Here is a 6,000-nt window from a genome sequence, read left to right on the forward strand (position 1 = left end):
AAACTTAGGTGTGTGCAGGGGTTGAAGGTCGGTGTTGAGATCCTTGGATATGTAGTTAGTAGGTGTTTGTAACCCACCCCCCAGGTGCTGGAATTCAAATCTGCTTTCTTACAAGTGAGCAGTGTTCTGATTGCTCAGCCATCTCTCCAACCCCTTAAATACCTTTTAGAACAAGTGGCGAAAAGTCAAGTGGGACTTTGCTATGTGGGAAATGGCTACCCAAAGTCAACTGTATTGAGAAAGATGATACGTCTATCTTAGGCCTGGAATTTTGTGCAATGCCCATTCTATAGTCAGCCGGAAACAAGCTAGTGCAAGCTGCACACACTTCTTCCTGCTTGCGGTCATGGTGATGTCCACGATTGGCTCCGTCTCCTCCCCTGCGGGATCCCTACACACACCAACAGATGCACTGTATAACCTCATTCAATAATGTCACAGTATTCACTAAGTTTTGGCAGCAAACTGTAATAGAAACCAGAGCGCTAGACCCAAGCAAATACTATGTGTTTGGCAAAAATCACTGTGGCTGTGTTCTTCAGCACAGTTTCCAAGATAACCACCAGCTCTGCTTGGCAACTGGACTCTCCCACAGCTAAGGATCCAACTGTAAAGTCGGCTTAGAAGACACTTTCTTCCTGTTGCTGGCTTTGGTGCTGTTGCTGGCCCTAAGAATTACTATTCAATGGTGGCATAATCCTTGAGAAAGCATGATTTTAATGAATCAATACTGTCCCATTCAAGAAACAATTATATGATGTCTTCGAGTAATAAGCTATGTAAGATGATGAAATTTGAGGCTGGAGAGATGGCTCGGCAGTTAAGAACATTCATTGCTCTTGGCAGAGGATCTGGGTTCTAAAGAGCATCCATATGGCAGCTTACAAATACCTGACCCTAGATCCAGGGGATTCAATCTCCCCTTCTGGCCTCCAAAGGTACCAGGCATGCATGAATTACACATACACACACACATGCAAACGAACACTCGTACACACAAAACAAATCTTAAAAAAAAAAAAAAACAATTCCAAAATTAGAAGCAATTACAGTATAAAAATCAGATCTAATATAAAATAACAGATATACTGATATATTGACCTTTCACCTTAAATATCATTGCCCCTCACTTTTTAAGATGTCTTTTTCTATAGCCCACCTTGGTCCTGAATTGTTGTTAACAATCCTTCTGCTTCAGCTCACCAATTGCGAAGATTACAGACTTCAGACACCGTACACAACTCAAACATCTTCTATGACATTTTATTTGATGGCAATTTCACTTTTAAAATTTGGCTGATTTAACAGAGTGTAGTGGTGCACGCCTATAATCCTAGCACTCAGTGAGGCAGCGGCAAGCAGATCTCTATGAGTTGGAGGCTAGCCTGGTCTACAAAGCAAATCCAGGACAGCCAAGGCTACACTGAGAAATCTTATCTTGAAAAACAAAAACACGCCGGGCGTGGTGGCATACGCCTTTAATCCCAGCACTTGGGAGGCAGAGGCAGGCGGATAGCTGTGAGTTCGAGCCCAGCCTGGTCTACAAAGCGAGTCCAGGACAGCCAAGGCTACATAGAGAAACCCTGTCTTGAAAAAAAAAACAAAAAAAAAAAAAAAAAAAAAAAGAAAAAGAAAGAAAGAAAAACAAAAACACAAACCAAAATGACTGATTTGCTTAGGTAATTAGGGAAAATAGAGTTTCTTTTAGATGTGTCTGGGGATTCGTAAAAAGTGTTTCCAAGTGAGGCTATCAACCAAGAAAACAGTGGCACTTGGCTGGCAACAGGGGCTGGATGGAGCCTAGAGCAACTGATAGGGAATTTCTAGCTTCAACAAGTGAAACCAAAACGAAACACAAGTAGAGCAACCAATAAGCATGGGGGAAGTCATTCTAATGAGTCCAAGGCAGGTGTGCACACTTGCTCTGGAAGTGATGGTGATGCTAGTTTGTGGGGCCATATGGCACCACCTGGAAACCATACCATCCTCCTGGTTCCTGGTACAGGCCAAAACAATAGTAAATCTACTAAAAGCCTTAAAGAATATTTGACAAATAAATGAGTTTAAACAAAGCAAAGTCTCACTCCAAGTTAATACTTCATTAGTTCAAGATTCAAGTAGACAAAAACTACGTATTTTGTAAGGCTACCAATCTTGTTTTTATTTCTTTATTTTTCCTAAAGTAAAATCAACTAAGGCAGATCTTAAGAACTGTTAGAATATTTAGATGGTACTTTCACACATGCAGTAAATGAAAGGTTATTGTAGACGCTTCATCCCATGTGTGTTGACATAATTTCTCTAAGAAATGATAAAGTACTTTTTAAATTCAGAGTGTTCGATGATATACAAAATTTCTCCAAAGCTCTTAAAATAATATTAATTAGCAATTGTTTTCAGCATCATACTAAGATGCACAAAATAAGAGTCTAACTTCCATGACAGAAAAGAATTTTGGTAACATTCAAAACAAACAAACAAACAAACAAACAGCTGACTTAAGTATTCTTATTGACCAGCATGGAAAACACTCCAGAGTAGTTTGAGGACATAAAATATCATGAATCTGAAAAGCTGCCCCCAAAGGAAGTCATGACACACTAGTGTACTAGTCAAACAAATGACTTATTTTTAACTCTAGAGTGCTGGAATAATTGACCATAGTTTTCTCAACCAACAATAAGCATTTATGGAGGAAAAAAAAAAAAAAGAACCAACTCTAGTTTCCTCTATTACTTTAGGGCAAATCAGAACCAATGAACTGCTTCCGTTGAGGGATGAGCAACGTTTCTTCCTTCTGGTCATGTGGATGAACTCCTAGTCCCAAGCTTAAAGCAAACTTAGCCATCTTTCTGAAAACCAAAACAGAAAGACTTGTAAAGTGAACTCCTGAAGGTTTGGAAATTTGATGTATGCAGTGACATGCCTTTCCCTCTCCCTTGTAATCATATCAGCCCCTACTGATCATAAGTTTAACCCCCAATACTTCATAAACACTGGACTACTTAATAACATTTTAAAATTTATATTTATTGTGTTGTAATTTATACCGTATTCAAAATGCATTACAAAACACACATACAAACATGGAGAAGAATTTAACTCCCTTTCAGTATTTCAACTTTCCATTAAAATGCAAATGTAATGATTTCATTAGCCAGGGAACAATACCCAGTCTTAAACCAAACCAATATATTTTCCCTGTAAATCCCAAGTTCCCCTAACATACAATCTTATCCTTATGCTGGTTCTTTCCTGATGAAGTCTGTCATTATAATTCTTAATTAGAGCAAAGTGTGTGACTTGTGATTTTTAAATCCACAGATGTATTCTGCTTCCCAGATAGGCAAACACCGAAACATTTAGCTAAATTTTCAGAAAACAACTTGGGAAAACCAAACCAAACCAGAAAAACCCAAGCTAATTACATTCCAGATCATTAATCAGGAGAAAGAAAAATCGCCCAAAGCAATCAAAAATCTATCATGAAGGCATTAACCAGCAAGTTGCAAGTCTTCTTAACTGGACCTTCCCTGGAGTCTGTCCAGGCCAGACTTGGTTTAGCCACACTAAAAAACTCTCCATAGAAACCCTGTTAGCTTTCTAACAGTAAGCAAAGCCATTCCAGTGAAGAGAGTCAAGACGTGAGTGAAGAGTGGGGGAGTGTGTGTGTGTGTGTGTGTGTGTGTGTGTGTGTGTGTGTGTGTGTGTGTGTGTGTGTGTGTGTGTGTGTGTAAGAGTGATTGCCAGAGTTAAGGAAATTTGGGATGGGACTGTTAGAGATCTTCACCGGGACTGGGTTTCATTTCTTTGGGTGCCCCTGACCTTGCTTCTCCAACTCAGAACGCTTCGCCCGCCCCCTCCCCCGGCCTGTGCCTGCCTTTGTGTGTGCCTGTCACTTACCGGGGAACGGAACGAAGCTGATTCGGGGACAGCACAAAGCCAACACATAGATTTGCACAGATTCTCTCACACACACATTTCTTAAACTGGAAGGGACAGCCCACGCAGAGCTTGTGAACCTTGAGATAAGTGGGTTCTGGTCTTGTTTGGGGGAGCAGAGAAACTATTCTTTCCTCTCTCACTCAGCGCCACTAACAAAACGCGCGGACTCAAGAGAAAAAAAAATTTAAAACTCCACGTAGTGGATCCCGAATCCACTCACTGTGACATTTGTCTAGTGTAGTCGCCCACGAGGGAACAAATGTGCTGGAAGCCAGAGACACAAACCCAAAACAGGACCCAAACAAACACCACTGAAGATAAAAGAGTCAAAAAACACCGGGTCAGTGTTCTTTCCGGGGTGTCTGAGGATGAACGAGGGGCTCCTATGAGTTACACTAAGGACAGGGGGGAGGAGGATCAAAAGAGAAAGTGGTGGCCCCCAAAGATGAACTCTTTCAGAAAGACAGCCCCAAGAAAATAGTTTCCCGAGACCAAAAGGCCGGGAGAGCGGCTAGTGGGAGGTACAAAGGTAAGTTTTCTGGGTACTGTGGGGGGCACGCATTAGGAGGAAGAAGGGTCCCCAGAAGTCCAGGTTGCACGAGAAGGGGGTGCTGAATTAAAACTATATTTGTCAGCCATGTTGAAGAAGCTCCAGTAAATTGTGAGGCTTCCCTCTTCCCTCTTGGTATTTGTGGGTGACATGACAGTCCCCGCAAGGCCGAGAGAAATAAGAGGAGGTTGGAAAGGGACCGTTCCGAGGCCGAAAAGAGCGTGGAGAGAAAAAGAGAGAAAGAGAGACAGGCGCGGACAGCAGCGCTCTGACCTGGTTCTGGTCCCTCAGCCTCGCAGTCCGCCGCCGTCGCAGCCGGGTCTCCTTTCTAACAAATCCTACAGGGCAGCCATCTTGCTTCCTTCTGCTCCTCTACGAAAGCAGCCTCGCCTCCGCATCAATATTCATAAGGCAGTTTGACGTCTGTTCTCCCGGCTCGGCGGGGCCGGCTTTCGGGCGGCCGCCGAGGGGGCGGACGTGACTGGCATGCGAGCGGCGCGGGCGCGGGCACGGGCGCGGGCTGTGCGCTCGCTCCTTCGCGGGGGCGCGGCGGGGTCCGGGCTGTGCGCTCGCTCGTTCTCGGGGACCGGAGGGGGGGACGAGGGGGGTGGGCTGTGCTCTCGTTCCCTCCCGGGGGCTCGGGGCCTCCTCTTCTCGGCTCCGCCCCGGCCTTTCCGTAGCTCCCCAGCCCGCCGGCTGTACACCCGCGCGTGGGCCTCCGCGCCTCTGGCCACCCCCCGCGGGACCGCGTGCGCACTTGGAAACTCTGCGCGCTCCGGGGGATGGGGTTGCGGGGGCCTAGCCCGGCGCCCCCTCTCCCAGCACCCGAGCCAGTCGGCTCCCCAACTCGCCCCCCACGCCCAGCCACCCTCCCCTTCCCTGTCGCCCGGCCAAGCCGCTCCCCATTTCTCCAAGGCCGTGCCCAGAGAGCTCGAGGGGCCTGTGCGTTAAGGACTCCACACACACAGCTGCAAAGCGGCGGCGCCAGGGGTTCTCCCCGCCCAGGCCCACCTTCTGTTTACTTTGGCCACGTGGGCTGCGCAGGGGGCCTGAGTCGCCAAGCCTAGAGGACTTGTGTCGCAGAGCCCCTGCTTGTCACTCGAAAGAAATAAGCCTGCAGTTTCTAAGGCTCAAGTCGCCCCCGTAAGTTCCTCTATTTTGCACAAATTTCCACTCTTACAGTTAAATAATGAAGAAACCGCCTGTGGGGAGCTGAATTCGGAACAAGCGGCGCTCAATTTTCCCTGAAGTTCAAGGCTTGTGCACACCAGCTCTTCTATTGGCAGTTTTTTTTTTCCCTCTCTTGATGAGTCGTTTTACTTAAAGTTTTAATGTTTCTTTTTCGTAATCATTAACTTGAAGATGAGGTCAAGACAAACCCATAGGAATGTGCCGGCACACCCACCTTCCCATCTTTTAAGTTTTCATGTCACTGAACTTTAAATTTTAAGTAGGTAAACTGGGAACCTCTTCAGTGGGTTCAGATGCGATCACAGCAAGCTTAA

General features: G+C 45.7%; 1 protein-coding gene across 1 annotated transcript in view; it reads right to left on the reverse strand.

Moving 5' to 3' along the window:
* Tet2 (tet methylcytosine dioxygenase 2) overlaps positions 1-4,991 on the reverse strand; it is a 78,133-nt gene extending 73,142 nt beyond the window's left edge. Inside the window, 1 exon segment of the mRNA XM_051166021.1 lies at positions 4,769-4,991. The gene's annotated coding sequence lies outside the window, so the exon portion shown is untranslated.
* Positions 4,992-6,000: the final 1,009 nt, after the last annotated feature.

This window comes from Acomys russatus, chromosome 23, assembly GCF_903995435.1.
Source record: "Acomys russatus chromosome 23, mAcoRus1.1, whole genome shotgun sequence".
NCBI classification, from domain to species: Eukaryota; Metazoa; Chordata; class Mammalia; order Rodentia; family Muridae; genus Acomys; species Acomys russatus.